This window comes from Hippocampus zosterae, chromosome 18 (assembly GCF_025434085.1).
Source record: "Hippocampus zosterae strain Florida chromosome 18, ASM2543408v3, whole genome shotgun sequence".
Lineage (NCBI taxonomy): Eukaryota > Metazoa > Chordata > Actinopteri > Syngnathiformes > Syngnathidae > Hippocampus > Hippocampus zosterae.
The window spans coordinates 11123538-11147174 of record NC_067468.1 but is presented as its reverse complement, the minus strand read 5'-3'; the positions used below and the strand labels follow the sequence as shown (position 1 = coordinate 11147174).

Here is a 23637-nt window from a genome sequence, read left to right as displayed (position 1 = left end):
GTGCTGGCGCTAATTCCTGGACCTTGGCTCTGAGTGCTGCTGGCTGGGGAGCTCGGAGGCGGAGGGGCGGCGGCGGCGGGGTGAGACTGACTGGCTACTAGTGGCGCCATCCGCAGACTCTTCTGGATTTGAGGGCTCAGCCTTTTACCAGAGAGCAGCTGAAAATAGCAGCCTGACCGTCGCTTGGCTAATCATTAGATAGACCGAGCGACATGCTAATGGTAATTGCAAAACACGGATCATCACAGGCGGGCTCGTGTCATAAACAAACACTTTGGTTCCCCCCTCCCCCCCCAAAAAAAGCCCCCGATCACCAGTGTCAATCTGCGAAATACCTCACATACTCCACATTATCACGCATGTTCCGTGCAAAGTCTACCGCGAGAATTGCAGAGCGTTGACACATGGGTGTTTATCTGGAATAGAGTCATTACTCTTAACGCCTTCTTAACCGTCCCTCCCCATGGAAGATATGAAGGACGGAAGAAGAATTAAAAGCGTCATGAGTGGGGGGGGGGTGTTATAGGGCTGACGTGCTACCTTGAAGAGTCAAACCAAGTGGAAAGAATATGTGTGCAAAGGTGTGGGCGTAGTCAAATAAAAATGGACTCCACCATTTGCATTCAGTGGGGGGGGGGGGGTCACTTTTTGGGGAAAATTTATCGATTGGCTTAATTTTACTCGGAAGTTTAATGAGTTCTTTCGTGACTCGGTTCGCGTGCCATCAAAAACCCTCCGGAAGGGAATGAAGAACAAGTCGGCATTCATTGGGGTAAAAAAGACACGAGACGATACAGTAAGCACTTCCTGTTTATGAGATGATGATTGAAACGGAGTGACTGGCTGAAGAAAGAGTGTTTGTGCGGCCCTCCCATTTGTAACCTAGAAAAAAAAAATTGTAGTGCCAATTTTTATTTATTTTTTTCCTCCCTCCCAAAAAAAACCACCCAAAATATTTTCTTTAGAACAATAAAATACATCTTAACAACAGTGACTATGCAAAAATTAAATAAAAAGAAGAATATGGGGTCAAACATACTCGCTGAGGGAATGTAAAGAATGTTTTTCAGTGCACTCTTCCGATTCCTCGGCGTGGCCGTGTGCTGTTGGTTTGACAGCTGGACAATTTGACTGCCGAACGCCTGACTCAGACCCTGAAAATTTGTTTATGATGGCTCATCAGACATTTTGACACCGGGGGCTGTTTTTGGCGTTTATCTGTTGCGGGGTGGGGGGGGGGGGGTGAGGGGGTGGAATGTTTCTCTCTGCTCACCTCGCAAAGAGTTTATGGCATGTCTTCAGGTGCCTCAAGATAAATGTCAGCTTTTTGTCAAGGTGGGGGGGCTGAGGGGCAAAAATCTGTGTTGATTCACTTAAAGGCTGTTTTGGTTATTTTAGTGTTGGTTGGACAGGGCAAGCAAAATGCAATTGGTGGGAAAGGCAACGGGATTATCGCCTGACTTGCCAGCTGTCCGTGCAAAATGGAAGATTTCCTGCCTCGGTGTGACAGTGACAAGTCAGCATGTGATGGGACGCCTTTTTCTTGGCCTTTGTCGCCTCCTAGTAAAATTGACAGCATGTTTTTGACAATTTGTCCAAATCTCATGATCCGGATTTGTTTTAACATTCTTTTTATTTATTTTTTTATTTATTTATTTGTCCAAGAATTGGAAGAAGGAAAAAAACAAGCCTTGTCATCAGTTGGGCTAGGACAAAAACATTAATATTCTGATCCGTTTTTTTTTCATAGGAGACATACAGTATGTTCATGATATCGTTATTCCTTCGTAAATAAATACAATCAATTAAAAATACATTAAAATAAAATCAATTTGAATTCATTCCTCCCCTCAATTTAAATCATAGGGGTTTTTGAAACTTGGCCATTTCACCCCCACCCCCAAAAAACCTCCATATTAATTCTATTAAGTAGATTATGCATAGTTAGAAATACCTTTTTAATCCCCCCACCCTGGTGGACAATGACCGGGGGCCATTTTTGACTCATACCATTTGATTGGCACATGCTGCACTTGCGACATGATTCACTGTCCAAGTTGACAAGATAAGAACAAACAAAAATTATGGGAAAAAAACCCCTGAAGGAACATAGGTGTGAATATCCCCCCACCCCCCACCCCACCCCCGGCTTCCATTCTTCAGATATGTATCTGCAAATGGCATTTTTCTTCCTCTATCCCGTACGTCAAACCCATTCTCACCACTCCCCTCCTACATTAGTGGGTCATCTTCACCCCTCCGTCAACTCTCATCTTTCAGCCAAAGCGACCCCCTTAAAACAACTTTTCACCTCCAAAATTCTTTCCAGAGGAAGCTGTTAGCCCGGCCAGGCGCCCCCTCTCAGAGGAAAGCCATTCATATTTGATTGGCGTCTGAGCAGAAATGGCAGTAATGTGCGCCGTAATCGCCACGAGTGTAATCAGGCAGGCTTCTGATGGCTTAACGGCTGGACGCGCACTCCACTAGTGCGTCGGGAGTGATATTGTACTTGGCGGCTGGGTTACTTCTTTTTTTTTTTTGTTCTTCTGAAAAGCTCTTTTTGATTTCCAGACGAGAAGCTCTTTGAGTCCCGCTGACATTTTGGATCCGTTTGCCTTGCCGTTTTCTTTTTATGATGATATTTGTCTCGTTGTTTCTGCAGGCAAAACCAATCCGTCCATTTGTACTTGTCGAACATCTCTTCAAGAGATTGTGAATCTGAGATCTTTATCATATGATGAAAATGATTCATACTCTTTTTTTTTTTCTTTCTCCAATTCATGCCTAGTCAATAGTCAATGTAAAATATCAAGATCCTTTATTATAGTGGATGTGTTAAGGAGATAAGATATTTAAAAAAAGAAAAAATAAGATAAATTAATATTGTGCTATGAATGTGTGCGTGTGTGTGGCCAAGTGAGGCCAGTATAATCCAGAAATACACGGAGACTCCTCAGTAAGCAGCGTGAGTATTACTTGTTCTTCGCAGAGGATAAAGACCACATGCCCGTGATTCTTGTCATATTTCCTATCTACATTTGTCGCGGCGTTGATATATTTGTTGCTTGAAAGGCTGATCATAGTACGGCGCGGATGCTCTTCATTAGCCCATCGATGGTTGCTTTGCATTGTTTGTTAGCATGACGCGAAAAGGGTCATGCTAACATGTTTGAGGTTTTTTTTTTCCATTATTGGCTTTCAGGACCGTCACGATGCCAAGCTCCGCAAAATTAAACCAACTTTATTTTCAGTTGCGGCAAAACCCAACTCTTATTTATAGTAACAGAGATTGGCGCTTGCCGACTGGAAGGAAAAAAGGGGGGTGACGTGGGGGGGGGGGGGCATCGTCGCTGAAATGGTTTTAATGTGTCATGAAATCGCGACAAGCATGACATCAACTGGGAAGTTGATGGGCAAACCGTTGAAGCGCACTCACCTCACGCGTCAGGAGTGATATTCCATTTGGCAGCCCCGTCGCGTTTTTTTTTTTTTTTTTTTCGTAAAAAGCTTTTTCTAGGATTTGCTGACAAAACGGTGCTTTTTATGACACCTTGCGTCCTTTTCCCGTTCGCTCGTCTGTTAGGGGAAGAGGGTGGCGATGCGAGGGGGGGGGGCGGAAGGCGGCGCCGATGCGAGCTTCAGCCGAGCAGAGCCGCATTGATCTGAAACGGGGATTTATGGAAAATGAAGGATTTCTGTCCTTGGTTTTCATCGCTCTCCTTCAACTCGGAGCCAACCCTTGTCAGCGGCACGCCGAGGGCTCCTCTCAAAGGTTGAAGTTATTCTTTACAGATTGCTTCTCATTGAAGTCCTTGGCACCGCGTCCCGGGCGCACATGCCTGGGACTGTTCACGCACATGTTTTTTTTTTTTTTGAGGTGGGGGGGGGGGTACTCGCTCTCCGCCGCGTGTCGGCGAGGCCGGCGTCCACCTAATCAGGCCTGACACCCGACCAGAGGCCCCCGGTGGCCTCCGCTAATTTCAACCTCAACCGGCAACCTCTGCGCTCTCCCTCCGCCAGGCCGCTTCCAATCAGCGTACGCTGATGGCAAATGGCTTCCAGAGCCCGTGCCAAGCCCCATTATTCCCCGCCACCGCCGCCCGTAACCGGCGCGAGGGTCTCAGGTGAAATTGGCCGAGCTGGAAAAAAGGACAAGGGTCACCCTGTGGCTGACACATTTTTGCACTCGCATCAAAGCAATCAGCCGACATTCGGCGAGGCCGTGACGGCCTAAGTGCAGGCCTACGCGTAGATGCTAACATATGGATGGGGAGATGGCACGAGTAAACACACACACACACGCGCGCGCCTGAGTGAGGAGGGGGGTGGGGGCGGAGGGGTGAAATTAGGGCCTAAACAAACTCAGGATGCCAGCGAGTGCGGGTCGTTTAAGTGCTTCCGAAAGAGATCAGGTGGCCTCCGATGATTGCGGCGTTATAAGTCTTGGATATCCTCCTCAAGTGCGCCGACATAATCATAGAGGGACGACCAAATCAGGCTCCCGGGGTGGGGGGGGGGGGGACATTACATCAGTAGGCTGTGACTAATATCAGTGGAAAAAGAGGCACATTTAATTTGGCATTGTGGTGCCAGTCGGCTCGACATTGCTCGGATGCCATACGAGCGGCCCTCCGAAAGGTCGCAATCATGGCTCGCTCGCCTTCGGAATCGACACCGGCGGACTCGAGAGAGAGGAGCGGACGGATGGACCGCAGCTGAGCGCAACCGAGCTCATGGGCGTCCATTATAAGTTTGGACCGGTTGTACGGTCAAGTGAAAATCTGCGCATATCATAGAAACTTTTTCATCGTCAAATCCACATTTTTTTTTTTTTGCATGGCGAGGGCAGCAATTTCATGAAAAAAAAAAAAAATAATTGTCGTCTCAATTTTATTTATTTAATGTACGTATTTGTTTATTTTGAGTGTCCGGATGAGTTCAGCCGCTTAAGAAGCAGCAGTAGAAAATTGTCCAACTTCTCTGTGGCTCGCAAGCCACTCGTGCGCCTCGTTGAGCTTGTCGAAGGTCTTATTGATGAAGAATTATGACTTGTTTGCTTAAGTCGGGAGGCGAGAGCATAGTTCAACGGTGTCGCAGTCGACTTGTATGTGCAAAGGCGGGGCCGTGTGAGGCTTTTAAAGCTCTCTAAGTGATTCCCTCAGTGTCTTCGCCCCGAGGGAGTGAGCCTCAGCTCGTTTCAACACATCCAAACAAAGCGAGGAGCCCCGGTCATCGATCATCCGGGCTGCGATTTGTGCAGAGGTGTTTGCTTTTACGCGCCTTGATGAAAAGTGTAAATAGCGCCGGGGCTTTATTTTTTGTTGTTGTTGTAGTTGTTGCACATCAAACCACGCAACTGTATTTTGAATAACACCGCGACTTGAAAAGATGGAGCTCGACATCATTTGACTTGAAATTGGTCTCAACTATTTTCCAGAGACGTCGCCAGTTGCGTAACCGCGGATATTGCTAACACCCGCCTTTCCTCGCTTTAGGACGTGATTGTGGCCGGGTTGCCACGGCGACAATTATACCAGGAAGCGGACAAAGAACAGAGGCCCCCATTTTCCTCGTAAGCGCAAAATTGCGTCGGCAACAAGCGCCGCGTGATGACTTTGCTTGACATCTAACGCAAAGTGCAGAGCGACGGCCGCTTATCCTGCTCTCACACGAAAATCAACTTGATTAACAGGGAAAGGAAAACAGGAAACCATTCACCTTGTCCTCCCGTGCAACTCCGTTCGACGCCATTTTGGTGGAATGCTTCCTGCGTTTTTGCAGGCTGTAACTTCCGAGATCGATGATTTCATCAGGGTTTGAATGAAGACAATGAAAGCAAATGGTGAAAAACGCAACTTCGTGTGATGCTTAATTGTGGTTGTCGTAAATAGTGTCTCATCTTGTGTTCTTGGCAGAAGCCCCACAAAAAAAAGCATTTCTCAGATTCACTGTTTCCCATTTTGCTTTTATTGTATGTCATTTTTTGGGCAAATATTTTGTCCAGATGTCCTTGTCGGAACGCAACGCAAGTGATGCAGTTTTGCTGCGTGAGGTAGAAAACAAAGTCTGATTAATTGTCTTTTTTTTTCCTGTTAATACAAGCAAAAAAAAAATCGACATCCCCATGTTCAAATGGTAGGTTTTTGTGGTATTCAAAAAATGAGACCAACATAAATCATTGAAACGTTTTTCATTTATAAACCGTACAACTTGTTTGGGGAACAAATGAGAGGGGGAACTAAAAGCAAACAACTGAGACAACGTGGTTGCACAAGTGCCCACACCCTCTTATAAATGAGGACGCGGCTGTGTTCGGAACTAAGTAATCACATTCAAACTCATGCAAAATCATAAATCATAATGTTATAAATCAGCAGTTCATGTGTTTCTGATTATTCTCATTGTATTAAGGTCGCTGCATATGTGCAACTCTCCCAAGGACTAAAAGAAATCCCCCTCAAATATCAAAACGCAAATTGATGACAAAAAGTTTTGGGGTTTTTTTTTGTAATGAATGAAAGGAAGGAAATTGGCCACTTTTTTTACCCCCCTCCCAGGACAAAAATGCACGTGCTTGACCAGTTGACAAAGTCCTCTGTCAACTCGCCAACTGGAAGACGAGAGTAGTCAAGTCGAGTCCACCTCTCAAGTTTTTTGGTGACATTTTTTTTTTGTTAGGGGTGGTGTGCTTTGAAATGTTCCCAAAATAGGTGCATTGGCTCCCAAAACAAAAAAAACTGGCAAATTCCAAGTCAATGGCAGCAAAAACGCCCCAGTAGCAGCCCACAAGAATAACCGGACAACTGGAAAGAAACTTGGGCCTGAGAAGTTTGAGCTTGCAGAGTCCCTTGTGCCTACCTTGGCCCCCGTCCAATAGGACTCAGCTGAGTCTTCGGACACAGGAGGTGGGGGGGGGGGGGGAGAATAATAGCACAACTGACGACTCTGTGAGGGAGATTTAGTGTTGCTAAGAACCAACAAAACACCCCTCGTCCGCACACCCCGTCAGTTGCCCCCCCCCCCCCCCCACGCACCAGCCCTCTTCCCCGTAGATCTCAACGGAGCGCCTTGTGGTCGGATTTCGCACGTGATCATTGCGATACATGCGTTGGCGGGGAGGGTTCGGAGGGGGGCATGAGAGGGCATCCCATGCGAGCACAATTCCTCTCTGTCCCCCCCCCATCCCCACCCCCCTCCCTTGACATCTCTGCGCTGCGTCTCCTTCACCTCATCAAGCTCTCCGCGTATCTCACCGCGGCCGGGGGAAGGAATCCACGGAAGAGCATGGCGGCCTGATGCGTTTAACAGTTCCCGCGTGAGGTGTGTGTGTGTGTGTGTTTAACGCGCGTACATGGAAGACGATGAATCCGTCCAAAGGAGAAGAAGAAGAGACGGGAGGAAGCGATACCATGAACGGGGGCAGCATATTTGACACGAGGGCCCCCGGTGAAGAGGCCGGATGAGTTTCACAGTCTCGATCTCCGCTCAGGCACTCATCCCAGGAGTGTGCTCCTCCTTGTCGGGCGGAGTGCTGCTACGCTTTGATCCGAGCTTCTTTCTCTCGCTTTTTTTTTTTTTAATCGTCCTCACTCCCACACTTTTCCTCTCTCCCCCCCCCATCCCGATCCCTGCAGCCGTCTGGACGGCTGGCTCAACAGCCTTGGGGTGTTTAGGTTTTGGAGGGATCCCAATTTCCTCTTCTAATCATGACATCATCCCCGCCTCAATAGGTTAAAGATGTGGCCAGGATATTCGCCGCTTCCTTGTTTTGCAGCCTCCCATCAAATTACACACATTACACGTCGCCCGCTGAACCAACACACTCTGTCCCGTGTCTGTAGGGAAGGAATGTTTCTTAAAGCCTCTTTGGTGAGGGGGGGTGATGAGCCTGGCTCGGCTTCGGTGTGTGAACTAAGACTCCAGTAACTCAATAGCGCCGTTCATCAGTTAGTTGGGAGATTGGGAAGCGCGCTTGATTAAAAGGGAGAAGCTGATTAGAGGTGAGGAGTAGCCACGACCTTCCCGGCCTGTCAATCGACGTTAATATCAGCCGCTCCTCCGCCTCTCATCTTCTCCGCAACACCCCCCAACCCCCCACCCCCCGACTCCGATTAGAGCAAAACTCTTCATTTCCCGCCCGGTTCACATCTGCCGTGAGAAGCGATGAGACAACGGCGGTGGGAAGACTTGCGGAAAACGTGGCGTGGTCATCTCGAGGGTGCTCGGATGGGGAAGGGAAAAAATGCGAGCGTGCGTTCTGACGCGATGCGCGAACGACATCGACGTTTCCCAGCTTTTATTAAGCCAAGGCGCATATTTTACATTCCAAAAATCTCAAGGCACACCACCAAAAACATCTCAAAGAGTTCCGCAATGATGATTTTGTCCCTCAATGCACTCGCAAATTTACCCACGGCTGACCGCAAAGCCGTTTGAGGGTTCCTACAATTGAAGGCAAGACATTTAAAGTCCATTTAAATGAAATTTAAGACCGCGCAATGTTCCCAAATGTGCCACGTTGTCCAAATTTGCTTGCGCTCGATAAATGGCGTCCATCTGCCCGTCGACTAAAACCATATCACTGTTTTGTTGCTTCTGGTGTTGTGATTGTGTGACGTGACGGCAAGAGCTATTCGGGAATTTTTTAATTTTTAATTCAGATTACAGATTTTAATCGGAGATGGCTTTATGTGACCCTTAACGTATTTCTTTTTTTTAGACTTTTTTTTTTTTTAAAGCGTATTTCCTTTTTTTCTAGCGCATCAGACTTCTGAGTTAATTTGGCTAATAAAATCTTGCGGATTTTATCATCCTGGCTATGATGTTTCAGTTAAAATAAACTAAAATAGAATTCCACCTGTTGGCGAACTGATTTTATAAATATTGAAAAACTTAGGTGCTAAAGAAAAAAAAAGGTGAAAAAAAAAGGAAAAATTTGTTGTCCGGTGTTATTTTTTTGTAGGTGTTCATTTATTCTGAGTCTTGAGACTATTTATACAGTCATCAAATCCTATGAAACATTTTTTGACTTTTGAAAGATTAAATTCAGACATTTTAATGCCAATAGAGTCCTCTTTTTTTTTTTTTTTCTTCCCCCGATTCATCTACTCGCTGCCTTTTAAGACTTTTTGCCAATCCGCGGGAACCCCGGAACAGACTCGCATGACTCATCTCGTTGTATGCCTGGACACAGGTGGCTACACAACTTAATTGCGGTGTTGCAAGTCATGGATCTTAGGCGCCGATTCCTAACAACTGTGCGCCAGTGTGCCGTGAGAGGTCATCAGGACGACGGTGGGGTATTATCCAATTTCACTTAATTGCTTCCCAAAAAAATGATTGTTTATTTACTTGGAATAATGTGTCTTTGTTCTGCGGCCGTGAGATGGCAGAAGGTACAATTAACCTGCGTGGCCACCTGTCGCCATTCATACAAGACAATCATAGCTTTGTGTCCTCCTCCTCAAAAAAAGGCCCATTCAGTTTTTCACTAAAAAACGAACATTTATTTTTAAGTCTGCCAAAAATGGGTACGTGCCGTGGCTCAGTGTACAGTAAGGAGGGCGACACTGATCTACGGCGCGCATTTGGCAGATTAGCCGTTGCCATTTGTTTTTCCAACTAACATGCGCGTTGCACTTTTGGCCACACCCCTTCGGTGATATCACAGCAGCTGTTTGAATTTGGACAGCTGCGTGGCTTGAAACCCGCAAGCAAAGACAATATGAGCATTCTGTATTTCATGCTCCTGTGTGGAAATATGCACAGTATGATCCGATACATTACGAGATTTTTAAGGTGCGAAAGGGTTTGCGGTGGTGAAAAGCTAGTCAGTTCGTCTCATGTCACTAACGCTTCCCCACCTCAATTCAATTCTCCAAAAGGCCTATTCAGAAAGAAGTGTGTCGTTGAAATGAAATTGTAGTCGAAGTTGCGATGAATAGTCACAGATAACGCCTATTTAGCTTGAGCCAAAAAGCACCATTAACACTACAGTACTATGCTAGCATTAGCATTGTCAACAAGCTACAGTGGTAATGTTACTCAATTGTAGTGGAGTGTAAAACCTGCTATCGGTTTGAAGTTTTATGTTTTGGAATTGAGAGTCAAGAGATGATAAATGTACCTCTGGAGTTGGATATTCCGCCATAGTTTCAGCAACACTTATGGGGGTGTTTTCGCAATTAATGATTCACACTTTCTTTCTCTGATTTTTTAAAAATTATTTCTCAGAGCGATGGTATGGTTTAAAAATCAATATGGGGCCAGAAAACTTTAAAGTTTTTTTTTTTTTTGGGGGGGGTGGGTGCAGATCCTTTCACTTATGTAGGAATGACAGTTGTAACAAATACAACAATGATAAACCATTTAAAATATATTAATCTCATCTAAGCTACTTTTCCTCGTGTAATGAATGATTTTATTCAGCCCCCCACCCCCCAAAAAAAAATCCATCCGGATTCCAAACTGGTCTCGCTGTTGGTTGCACGGGACGTTCAAACTGCACATCCAAGCAAAGCGCGATCATCATTGTGAGTCGTCACTTTTGCCATCCACCTGTTCCCCCGCATGGCAAAGTCTCCTGGGCTCCATTTAGATGAAGGTTCATTCAGCACCTCTCACCCAGAAACCCGAGCCATGAAGGGAGCCTTTCAGGCCCAAGTGGGCCCAAAAAAAATGGTGCTCTTAAAAAGATTTTAATCTCAAAGGAGGCTCCATCACTCTTCCCGGACCACTAACACTTCCACGTTCCACCTGATTCTCTCTCACCATTCATTTGGAACAAGCCCTTCAAGCGTGTCACTTCAGGAATGCAATAAACGTAGGAAATCTCATCAGCGCTAATACAACTCTACTACACAGAAGCCAGCGCGAGACGGTTTTAATACTGTATGCAAACATAACCGCGATAACTCGGTCCTGTTCCCTAAATGATTTTGATATGATATATTTTTTAAAATATACTGTAGATATATTTTTTGTTCTACCACTTCACTGCGCTACGTGTCGACATACAGTTAGCATAAACGCCGTGTGGCTACATTTCACATTTAACTGTTGTTTAGAGTGCTGTTATTCCCGTTGGATCAATTGGATTTTTGTTTTTAAATGAGACAGTCACTCCATTTTCTACTTTTATTTGCCTGTTAAGTATGGAAATGCTATTTACAAGGCTCATTTTTACTGCCATTTATTTTAGCATCATTAGCAGTCACCTTTCTATTCATTCGTATTGTTTTGAAAGGACATTGTGATGCGGCAGGAAATCATTGAAGGAAGCTGACGCGTCACAAACCTAAATAAATCCCCAAAGCGGAGGCATGTGTGTGTGTGTGTGTGTGTGTGTGTGTGTGTGTGTGTGTGTGTGTGTGTGTGCATGGAAAGTCGGTGGTGTAACATTTAGTGGGTAGGCTAGCATGCGGCCCTGAGTGTGTTTTACATTAAAGGCGAGGGGTGGGGGTGGGGGGGTGATACTGCGCTTGAACCTGGCATGTAGTAACCTTTATGGTGGTATGAGAGGGGGCTCAAGTCAAACTGACACAGCCGTTTTTAATTCTCCAGACTTTTCATCTTTGACTCCGGCTCGCTCGGCCCGGGGAGAGAGCGCTTTTTCTCACGACCGTGATTAAAACCTTTGCTTCTTCTTTTTTTATTATTTTTTTATAACAAACATGACACGTATAACGGCAGCCGGCCGTCATGCCGATCTCGCAAATACCTGACGGCTCACCTGACGTAAGCGAAGAAAAAGAGACCTTACACCGCCCGCCGTCAACGTCGCGGCGGGCGGCGTTTGACTGGCTTTGATGACCGCTTAGCGTCTGTATGCGGCACCTTACGAGAATATCTCCCCCCACCCCCTTTTTTTTTTATTTGCAAAGTGAGAACGGTGGAAGTGGCGGGTGGAATTGGAGTCCTCCGAGCCTGCTGTTCCCGTTCGGTGCGGCTGCAGACAGCTGGGCGCCCGCTACAGTTAAGATCAGAGGCCTTGATAACCTGGGCTCTGATTTATGGAGAGCAAGCGGCTTCTGCAATCACCTAATGAGCTGGAGGACGCCCGGTGTTTACATGTTTATAAGATAGCCTAATGCCGTTGGCCTGGACCTTCTCCATATACAGTGGAGAGAAAGTCTACACACCCTAAGAGCAGAAAGGTTGAACCGCCGATTGGAAACAACTCGCCCTGTTGAAAATATTACAAATATGTGTTCCACGGTCAAATTGTTGGCATACAAGTGTAAAAAGAAGACGGCACAAGAAATTTCATGGGGTACAGTTGGGTACCGACACCCTCCAAGGAATGCTTCACTGAGGCATTGTATTCTTAATTTGTTCTTACGCTGAAGCAAAAAACCAAAAAAAAAAGTCAGGCAAGCAAACGGGCTTGTATCAAAACCGTCGTCCTTCCATCGTGGAACTTTTCACGAGACTATTCATGGGAAAGTAAAACAAATCATTCAGGGGGTTGCTGTGGTTCTTTTGGTGTTTGCTTCGGAAAATTCACGTTGTTTATTGAAAACAATGTAAAAAAAAAAAAACGAATTGAAACAACATTCAAATGCCCTCCTTTGTCGTGTTAACAATAAACAAACAACGCGCCAGTGGATCCTTATTCTTGTCCTGATTAGTCTGACGTGTACATTTTCCAACCCCCCCCCCCCCAAGCAGAAGTTATTGTGTGCTTCAGTGGCACAAGTGCACTTCAAACACAATATGTTATTGTTGTCTCTATTTGGCAGGGCTTCTTGGGATGGTGAACATTATATCAATAAACACTATTTAAGAAACTTTCCCATTGGAGGGGAGGGGCGTTAAAAAAAAAATACCCAAAAAACAATAATGTACAACAGAACACTTTTTGCACTCCTTTTTTTGGTCTAACTTGTAAAACCTTTCCAAATGAAATATGTTTTCCATCAAAATAGCCAGCGTGTGTGTGTGTGTGTGTGCGTGTGTGTGTATGTGTGTTTTCTCAAAGACTCAAGCTAAGTGCTGTTGCCTGGCTCTTCTGATGTGGGATTTTGGCGAGAAAGGTCGGTCGGCAAACATGACGTGAGGTGACGATGAAATTCAACATGTCACGATACCGAGGTTCCTCTGAGAGAATAATCGGAATCTCCAAAACACAATTAGGTGCAGAGTGTATTGCTACCGAATACACTGCACGTCAAGTGAAATTGGATTTTAGCCTAAAATAAAAACCGCTCGCTGGCTAGATCGTCCATTTAAACTCACCCCCCCCCCCCAAAAAATAAATGCCTTACCGGGTATCCCTTCTTAACTCATTCAGTACCGGCCAATTCTAGACCAAGTCTGAAAAGACGTTTAAAAACGTCTTTGGGAGTGAAGTTAAGTCTGTAGCTAGCCAAAACAGCGGCACAGAAGCACGCAATGTCTCCCCGACGCGTCCGCAGTTCCCTGTTAAGTGCGGTCGACGCTCAACCTCCCTGTCCTCCACGTCCCGTCTAAGGCAGACGAGCTGACGCTCCTCAGAAGCCGTCCCAACCTCGCCCAATCACTCATCCCTAACACAATTACCTCCCGCTCCCTTCCTGCGCATGGTTGAGTACTAGTGCCCCCCCCCCCCTCTGCCTGCCATTGTGTGCTAATTTTAGGCCCATTATTCTCCGTAACAAATGTGCCATGGGCAGAGTCACTTTCTCGATAATAGTTTGCACCCCAAAAGGGAAGTCTTCCCCCTCGTCGTGGATCAAAGGTCTCGTCTATTGTATTGAACTTCCTGCTTCTGCTTTTGACGCACGGCCGCTGCCTTTCGGTCTCGTTCTCTCGACCTGGAACGGACCGGTCGACGAGTCGAGGGATCTCGCGGTGCCGCCAGAAGATGCCGCTTTGACCGTCTTATGTGATTGCCGGAGGTGATTGGTTTTCTCCAGGGGGGGTGTGAAGGCCCTTTGGCACGCCGCATTCACGTCGTAATATATTGCGCACCCGACAGGGGGTGGCGGAGTGATTTCAGAGTCACAGCAGATGCATTGGAGGACACCTCCATCCCATCCATCCATTATCTACCGCTTATCCGGGGCCGGGTCGCGGGGGCAACAGCTTTAGGAGGGAAGCCCAGACTTCCCTCTCCCTAGCCACTTCTTCCAGCTCTCCCCGGGGGATCCCGAGTCGTTCCCAGGCAAGCTGGGTGACATTTTCTCTCCAGCGTGTCCTGGGTCTTCCTCGGGGTCTCCTCCCGGTGGGACATGACCGGAACACCTCACCGGGGAGGCGCTCAGGAGGCATCCGAATCAGATGCCCAAGCCACCTCATCTGGCTCCTCTCGATGTGGAGGAGAAGCGGCTCGACTCCGAGCCCCTCCCGGATGACTGAGCTTCTCACCTTATCTCTAAGGGAGAGCCCGGACACCCTGCGGAGAAAACTCATTTCAGCCGCTTGTATCCGGGATCTCGTTCTTTCGGTCACGACCCATAGCTCGTGACCATAGGTGAGGGTTGGGATGACTCTAAACTTTTTTTTTTTTTTAGCCCTTCCAACTTCACATTTTGCGCCGCACAAATCAAGAGCGACTGCCGTCATTAGTTTAGCGCAGATCTACGGATGACTAATAATTACTACTAGTGGCCGAAATCGATGGCCCCACAAATCCCTTTTTCCAAATGCCATATCGCTTCCATATCGTGTGTCCCACTGGCGAGGGCCGCGAACGGCGTTTCTGTGACGGCGTCCTGTTCTAAATAAGACCTTTCAAAGTCAAACAGACAAGTTGGGCCGGCGGATTATCTCCTTGTGATCCGATGCCGCCGCAATGCGGGCTCCGTGCCAGACTGCACCTCATTTTTCACGCACGGGGGTTTCTGCTTTGGCGTATCACCTCAAGTGAGTTACTGCTTTGGCCTGATGTAAGTACGTGTCACAGGAAGCTGTACAGTGTAGCCGACCCCATCGCGCGCTGATGCCTGACGGGCAATAAATAATCAAGGGGCACCATTATGGCGGTACTGTGACGGTTGCCAGTTACATACAGGACCCCCCCCCCCCCCCCCACACACACAAAAAAATATATTTTTTGGAAATAGAAGCTTTATTTGAGGGGGGGGCAGTTTTTAAGTCTTGTTTGTGAGCCGGGTGAGAATCACCTGACCACAGATTTCATAGATAGTTTTTTCCCTTGGAAGTTGGGAGCTCTTCTTCCTCGATGTCATCATTTGGCCTTTTCCATTCGTCTCCAAAATTCTTTGTCATTCTCTTTTTTTGCAATATGTAGTTTTTAAGAGGGGAAATGGCCACCAGGGTGATGTAGAATCGTGCAGAAAAAAAAAACAAAGAAGAGTTTCACAACTACCGTACTGTAATGGACCCAGTAAGCTGCAGGGGGACCGGTCAAATCCAAAGAACTTTCCTCTGAGGACTTTCATCCGACAATGAATGGAAAGTGTGCGTGTACACAAATCGAGACACACGAACGCCGTGCAACGCAAAACAGCTGCGCGCTGTAATTCTTTGATAAACACATATGAGGATGTGAGAACATTGCACCGTGAGAGGAAGTCACTCTCTGATCCTGTAATCTGGGACCGCACAGAAGGTGAAAGGCGGGGAGTATGATCGGCGGCGGGAGTAGGAAAGGGGGGTGGGGGGGTTGGCGGCCATGTTCCTTGTGTCATCGCGCCCTCCGTTAATACACGCCGCCCCCCCTCATGGGACCAAGGCCCGCCGGGCCCCTCAGAGCGAGCGGTTTGCTCATGATACTTGAGGTCAAGCATTTTTCCCCCACAGCCACCGAGGCTGCTGATTTCACAGAAAGCGTGTAGACAGCCACGGTTAACTCGCCACTGGAGGAAATGCGTCCGCGTGACACCGGGAAAAGAATGTCTTCCGTCAACAATGCGTGTGTATGTGTATATTTGGTGAAAAGGACTATGTATGGTCATGTAAACTGTGATGGCGACGGGAACACAAACATTTCACAATGTTTTATTTTCGATGGGGGGGGGGGGTGAGAGGAAAGTGGGCAGTACCGACTGCTGTGAACAAATGGGCTCTTCTTCTAAAATTTGTGAGGGTGAAAATAGTCACGGAAAATCAAGCTTCATTTGACCGTACCAATTTAAAATAAAGTTACATTTTAATATATACCGGTCTTGAATTGTATAAATAAATAAATGTGTGTATGTAGGTATAACAATTTTCACATTATACCAATGCATAGTTACATATTTTTCAGAAAATATAATATTCTTATAATAAATACTATTCATTCTTTTATTTTTATTTATTTATTTATTTTACAAATCAGAAACCAATGCATATGAAGTATCTTACATTGCCAATATTATTACAGCATTTAAATATAAATATTTTCTTCTCCACTAACAAAGAATACATCATCAAATTTAAGCCATTTTGTGATTCAACAGCCAACGAAAACTCATCATCATTCATTTGCATTCCAATCATTTGATGTTTAGTTTGACAAACTTCAACTAGGAGTCGCAATTCGCATCTTGAAGCCTCTTTTTGGAAGAGCTGTTCATTATCTGCTAAATCACTGTTATTGTGAAGTCAGTTGCGAGAAAGAGAGAAACCCAGACTAGGAAAATGCATTTGACACCCCATCCACTGCAGCCTCTCATCACCCGCTTCGTCCCGAGCATACGAGGAGCTCTAATAAGCACCGCGGAGTGAAACAAACACCGACAAATTGACTTTTATCCTCTTCTGCAAAGTTCAAGGGTCTGACAGACGGACAGACCTGGCCAGATGGCGGGGACAATATTTCTGAGCGCGTGTATGTCACCGAGTCACGTGCCCTCTCGTGGAGCAAGGCAACAGTATTTTCAGGCCGGCGGTAGCAGTGGCGGTCGTGAGGGACGGTGTCGTGTGGACTGGCGGAAGGGGTGGGGTGGGGTGGATCTTTGTGCCTCCGGGCAGGTGGGGGTGGGCCCAGGAGTTAATTGGTAGTTTGGGCTTTGACGGTGAGTGGCGCTGACAAGTCTGCGTGGCCGGAGCCAGCCAGCCCGTGCTGCGCATTCACTGGGTTGCGGGGGCATGCTCGGCAGCGACTGTCACAGCTCGGCCAAGCGCCAGTGAGAGAGGTGGAGAAAGGGCCAGCGAGGCGGTGAGGATAAGGATGGAAGGAAGCGTTGATAGAAAACAAGCCGCTCTAAAATTGCAGACCTCCGCCAAGGCCGAGTAGGGGTTCTCAAACTGGGGGTGTGCGAGATTTGGCTTCAGGGGGTAGACAAAAGAATTGGTGATCCATTCTGCAAATGTCTCTACTTTACCACATCCAAGGTCATTACAATCGGTAAGGGAAATATAAATATGTATTCTTTGGCAGGGACAGAAATGAGGCTGCAAGCTCTATAAGTGGCAGCTTCTGCCAAACTAAACATAAAACAAAGAGAACTAGACTGTGTATTTAAAAACACTAGAGTCCATTGAACTAAACCATCAGAGATGAGCTAACAAATAGCATTGGTATTATGACATGGTGACAACAACACATATTTCAACACAAACGGTGAAGCAACACATGTAGACAGATCACATAACAATATAATATAACCCGTTTAATTCTTTAAATTCTTTTTAATGATGTAAAGTACAATCATGGGGAGTCATAAGCTGTTTTTGTTTTGTTTTTTTCCCTACAATGGAACAAATGATTGGTTTCCTTTCACTTCAATGAAGTGTTTTGATTCACGGAATGAATGTCATATCAAAGCACCATCCCATATTAATATGAGCTTGTTAATAGGCCATCAACTGTGGAGGGAGCGTTGGCGCTGCATGAGAGTTTCAGCAAGTGAGGGGAAAGGGGAGGAGGGGGTGTCCGTTCTAATAGAAGCCCAACTCTGGGGTGACTCAGAGAAGCCCTGCTTCTAATTGTGGCCCAAGGAAAGCATTGTAGCTGAGGTGCGGGTCAGCCAGGGGCCCCCAGGAAGGTTACGCTGCCCCTCTTAAACCTGTTGTTGCCTGGCGCTCGCATAAAAATGACACCTCGTAAATATGGACAGCCCGGGGGTGTGTGAGGCAGCGCGGGGTTGCTTACTTGAGTGAACCTTGCCCTTTGAACTTGCACTCACCTTGATCCTGCTGCCAAGTGCCTGTTAGCTTGTTAGCTTACATACTGGTAGGAATAGGTGACAAGCAGCTGCTGGACTCACTGCTTTGGGACTTTTGGTTTGGGTGGGTCGTATAATGCTGTCTATGCTTTATTTGATGTGTCACAAGGGTCACGAGCATGTTGAAGCTTACCCAGCTTTCTTCGGGTATTAGGCGGGGTAGACCCGCCAGCCGATCGCAGGGTACATGTAGACAAACGACCATTTGCGCTCACAATTTCACCTGGTGACAATTTGGGCTACCCAATCAACCTGCCATGCATGTTTTTGCAACGTGCCAGGAAACCGGAGTACCCGCAGAAAAGCCACGAACATGCAAACCCCACATAGGAAAGCTGGAGCCGGAGACTCATTGTACTCTGAGGTTGACCTGCTAATGTATAGATATACGTATATGTGTGAGTGTTTCCGATGTTCCTTCAGTTCAAGAGGAGTGTCATTACTCTCCATCGCGTCACCCTCTTCCCCAACCCATCATTTTCTCCATCTTTGCTTTTCGGGGACCAACATCAGTACAATAGATGCACATGGGGCGAGCGTTTGATGTTCCCGCCGAGCGTCGTCCTCGCCAAGTGCAGGTCGTCGTCTGCGTTTGACCACGTTTGTATTTTTTCAATGGAGGCTATCGGCTCGCGCAATATTCAAATTCGGACTGTCGAAATCATTTGATGGCAGCTGCAATATGCCAGAAATAATGTTTGCAAAGCCAAGGCCCTCATTATCTCCCTGAGGCCTCAAGTGCAAAGACAAAGAGTGGTGGAGAGAGGTGAGGGGGTGCGTGGGGGGGATGCTTTTAGCCTCCTTTATGCTCACTTGTTGTGTGCTCCTCTTCACTCTCATGCGCCACTTACATTTCCAATTATTGCGAGCGGCGACCGCCGCGCAGACATATGAATAATGACAGCATTAGCAGAGACACTCGTGAAGACAATGCTTCTTTCCATATGCTGTCGCCGGAGCCTTTCAAGTTCCCTCATTGTTGACCTCAGAAGTCCATCAGAGGACCAACAAAAGAGAAGAGCTTTGATGCGGCCAAGATTCACACGCTTGAAATGACAGTGGAACGCTGGAGTTCAATTTTTTTTCTTTTTTTTTCTTCCGCAGTTAACATCTGCATGACTTATTTTTCAAATTGAGTGATTTTGCAAATTAATGTCCGTTTTTTGCCCCCCTCAATCCGGCGATTGCGATTTAATATCTGATTATTTTCATCTTCATGTTTGACATTATTTGCATGATTTTTCCAAGACGGGCATTCATTCAGCTGCTTGGCAGGATGTCGCGGCACCCCCGATATGATATATTTGACAATAAACTAATGGTCTATTAGTACGCGCGTGGATCACTTCCAAGTTTTCCCCAAAGTTAACAATGCTTGGCAGAGATCGTATTCCGCACTTTTAATGCGAGGATTAAGCCGCGCGACTCGTATTCAATGCAGACATCTGTCACAGTGATGTATGGCACCAAAATGGTTACACAAAGACGGGTAGTAGTCCAGCAACCGGCTTGTATGTTTGGTCTCGTCATCTTCATGTCCCGTTAGGGATGCAGGTGAACGTGTGTCACCCTTTGAAGTACTGACTCACTTGCACGGTTCCTTTCAAGGTGCTGCTTGACACTTGACTTTTACGGCCCAGAAACATGCCTGGGTTTTGGGGTGGGGGGGTTGGCAGCACTTCATAAGATCCATACGGTCCAATAATTCTGGGGTTGATTCGTTTAGATTGAGGGAAATGCACGTGCCCTTATTTCAGAGAGCGCTATTGTCCTGACAGTTGGATATTTTGGGGGAAAGGTGGTCAAAATGGCCAGATTTAGTCCTAAAATTTCTGTTAGCTTTAAAAAGCAAGAATAATCATCTTAAATGTACCCAAACTGTTAAACTACAGTACTTCTGACCATTCTGTATTGTTTTTTTTATTATTTAAATTCTGGAGTTCCAGACCTGGCCATAATTGTATGTGGCTTGTCAATCACGTGCATCACCTTCCATGACCCTTGCTAAAATTTGTATGGGAAATTTTCATTGTTGTGTCATAAAATAATGATTTTTAGATTCAGTCAGAAAAAAAATACCAACTCACCTGGCACATATTCTTTATCCTCTGCAAAAAATGACACGACACCGTGACAGTCTTCTTGGGTTTGAACACGAAATGCATCTTTCTGTATTACACTGCCCCACGGTGGCCAAGACACACAATGCTCATTGAATTCATGCATGACCTCATGATCCACAAACCGTTGAACTCTTTACGTTCTGTTTCATTGCGTTATTTCTGTATTTTTTTATTCTTATGTACAGTGAAGTCCAAGAGTGTAGGGTGGCATTTGTCAAACCACCCATGGCTGCAACACGTTATTTTGCTCTCCGTTCTAATCATGTGTGGCAGGCAACAATGAGAGGAAGAGCAAAACGCCTGCACAAATGTGTGCAGTAACAAGCATACAAAAATAAACATGCGCACACACTCGAGTGAAATATAAACATAATGCCGCGTACGCATTTGGCACAGCGGTGGCAGGTGCTTGTGGAACATGTCAGTCTTTGATCAGGCCGAGTGCTGAGGGCCCGAGTGTGTTTTCCTTGCACAGATGAGGGAAGGATGCGCCCGCGTGTCAGCCTCAAACTTGTTGTTGTTTTGTCCGTGAAGCGGCTCGCTGGAAATGTGAAGTGTAGTGTAGCGAAGTAATGAGGGTGTTGATTCCCCCCCCCCCCTCAAAGAAGGTGCGCCGCTGAAGTCGCGCACATCCGTCATTAGTCGCATGGGGAAAAATATTGTGATGCCCTCTTGATATTTTGTTTGAAACACGCTGTGTTTCGAATCATCATTCCCCATGAATGGCGGTGCTTTTTCAACTTTCTTCGCAGAGGATAAAGAATACACGCACCTGTGTTGTTATATTATCTGTCTACGAGTGTTTGTCCGTTGTTTGCGTTCAAATATCCTTTGCTTTCGCTATCCGTTTTATCTCATTGTTTCGCTAAATGTTACATAGGGAACAAATGGTCTCTAAAAAGGCACGCCACCTCGTCGGTCACATGTGTCATCTTCAGAAACAACACACTTGAAATGTCAACAAGGGATGATAAAAAGACGGATCGCCGCCCGTAGCCAATGAAACGGAAGATCGTGCGCCGCGGACGAATTAGTGCCATCTTCTCTTCAATTGTATTTTATTCAAGACGATGCCTTCAATTTCCCCGCGCTCAGATCAATCTCTTTAAGTGTGCCTAAGACTTTCCATTTGGCTGTCACGTTGCATCGGCATCTCCTCTTTGAAGAAGCCGCGGAGTTGTGCCACTCTCTGATGCTTCGGATGGTTGAGGTGTCACAATAGTGCAGGACCACTAGCTGATGGCTTTCAGGCCCTTATGCAAAACAACAGGAGGGGAAGGGGCAGGGGGGGTCATTGTGTAGAGTTTCGGATGTCACTAAGCAGAGCTTCAACCTCCAACAAAGCAGAATCACAACCATGGCATAACGATTGTTTAGTTTTTGTTGTTGGTTTATGATTGAAGTCTCAAGACAATTTGGATCCATTGGGCAGTGACTTTGTTCATCACAAATTGACGTGTACTTTTGTGCTCTTTCTATAATGCCCACAAGATGGCACTGATGATCATAGGAAAGTAGTAATCACTCTCAAGGAAGTATGTTCAAGTGATCTATCTCGAGTGAGGGACAAACGATCTTTGTCTGTCTGGGAGTAGCTCAGAGAAGTTTAGCCTGGGTTGTTAGCGGAAGTTACTGAGAGTCTTCCCGCTTGTGTTTCATTTTTTTTGGACGACGAGTGGCTGTTCAAAAACTCACGCTAACAAGTGATAGACTTGACAACTGCATGTAAGGTACAATGTCTTTTCTAACACAAATGATCTGTAATACTTTTATGAGGCGTAACGAAAGACGAGTTTCCGGTGATGTTAGTGTTTTGGTCCTTACTTTTTGGAATATTTGTAGTTTAATCTTTTAATGGAGGAAATTGAAAACATTATAATAAATTTGGGGTTACATGTATTCTCCATTTGATGCAGGGTGCAGACCCTATCGCATAACGTAGCAAGGTATCTTATTGCTAACGGTGTCAGAGTCTGGTGTCAGATTCGCCGCACCTCATTGTTCACTTCAAAGAGTTGTGGTTTGGTAATATGTGTGGTGTCATCTCTTGACAGTGCAGAGAAGTTGGTGGGGGGGTGGGGGGTTAGCAGTTGCACGCAGAACACAGAGGAAGGAGAGGGAAAGAGAGCAAGGGGTCACTCGGAGCATGGATGTGCAGTCAGGGGAGGCAAGTGAGGTGAGGCCTCACTGGCGCCCCTTGCTGGATGTTCTCTGCTTGTGAAGAGTTTTTTTTGGGGGGGGCAAAAAAGGAAAAGAATTTTTTCAATGATGTTGCATTGTAGTTCTATGGTCCGCACGTGGGCAGAAAGTGAAGCGAAAGACCCCAGCCTCCAGTGAGCCCACGCGCATTTGTTGACGACTTAGGCAGTTTTGCGCGTGCACTCACAAAAAAGAGACATTGCTGTTTTTCTTCCCACCTCCCATCAACATACTTTTATTTGGGGTTCATATTTGCAGATCTGTTTCCAGAGATGTAAGTACCTCACCAGTCATGAACCTAACCGCCCCTCACTTACTAGTCGAGAGTCGTCACAACATGCTGGGAAGGACTAGTTAGGAACAGGAGTAACAGCAGGCGCTTTGTTGTGCCCGACTACCGACGACGGCAGCTGACAGATGGCTGATTGAAATATGAGCTACGCAAAACAAATGATTTGTGACTAGTCGATTTGGAGTGTTGAACATCAATAATAAAGTGGACTAGTTTGCTATTTAGTTCAGGCCCAATTCAGGACCACTTGTAGATGGATCGGCCTTTGTGACCAAGTCCTCAACATTTATTTTTCCAATTCTCTCAGATCGGGGCTGAATTTTAGACTCATTGTACCATCAGGATCCAAAATATAAAGACATGCAAATTGAACAATTGCAGCCCAATGACAAGACGAAAAGTCTTTTTTTTTTTTAAGTGCCCAATGGCGATGAAACCGATCCTCATGCACTTGCTGGCAGCAGTGAGGAAGTGAGGGAGTGTTGGGCTGGGCGTGTAAATCCCATCAAAGCCGGCAAAAATGTCTCAGTTTGATGAGAGGCGGGAATAATCAAATTGGATTTTTCTTTTTTTCCTCTCCTTATTTCCCCGCTAAGTGAGAGTGGGCGTTCAGGCCAAGTCTAAGTGTCGGGTGATGATGTGAGTAGAATGGACAGAACAAGGAGAGCTTTCTCCGGATGGGCGGCTCAAGACCAGACCGTTCTCCTGGGGTGCGGTACGATGGGGATGGTGTTGATGGGTGGGGGGCAACGGTACTGGATCTCAACATGGAGGCAGAAAAAAAAAGACATTTGTGGAAGTCTCGAGATGCAGTGGTTGATTTGTGGCTCCAATAAGAAAGATACATAAATCAGCATATATTGTGTTTTATTGTATAAGAAACTAATGTGTGTGTCTGTCTGTGTGTGTGTGTGTGTGTGTGTGTGTG

At 46.3% G+C, this 23637-nt stretch overlaps 1 protein-coding gene across 15 annotated transcripts in view; it reads left to right on the top strand.

Moving 5' to 3' along the window:
• Positions 1-23637, top strand: part of LOC127591339 (uncharacterized) — a 279941-nt gene that overhangs the window by 164832 nt on the left and 91472 nt on the right. The window lies entirely within an intron of this gene.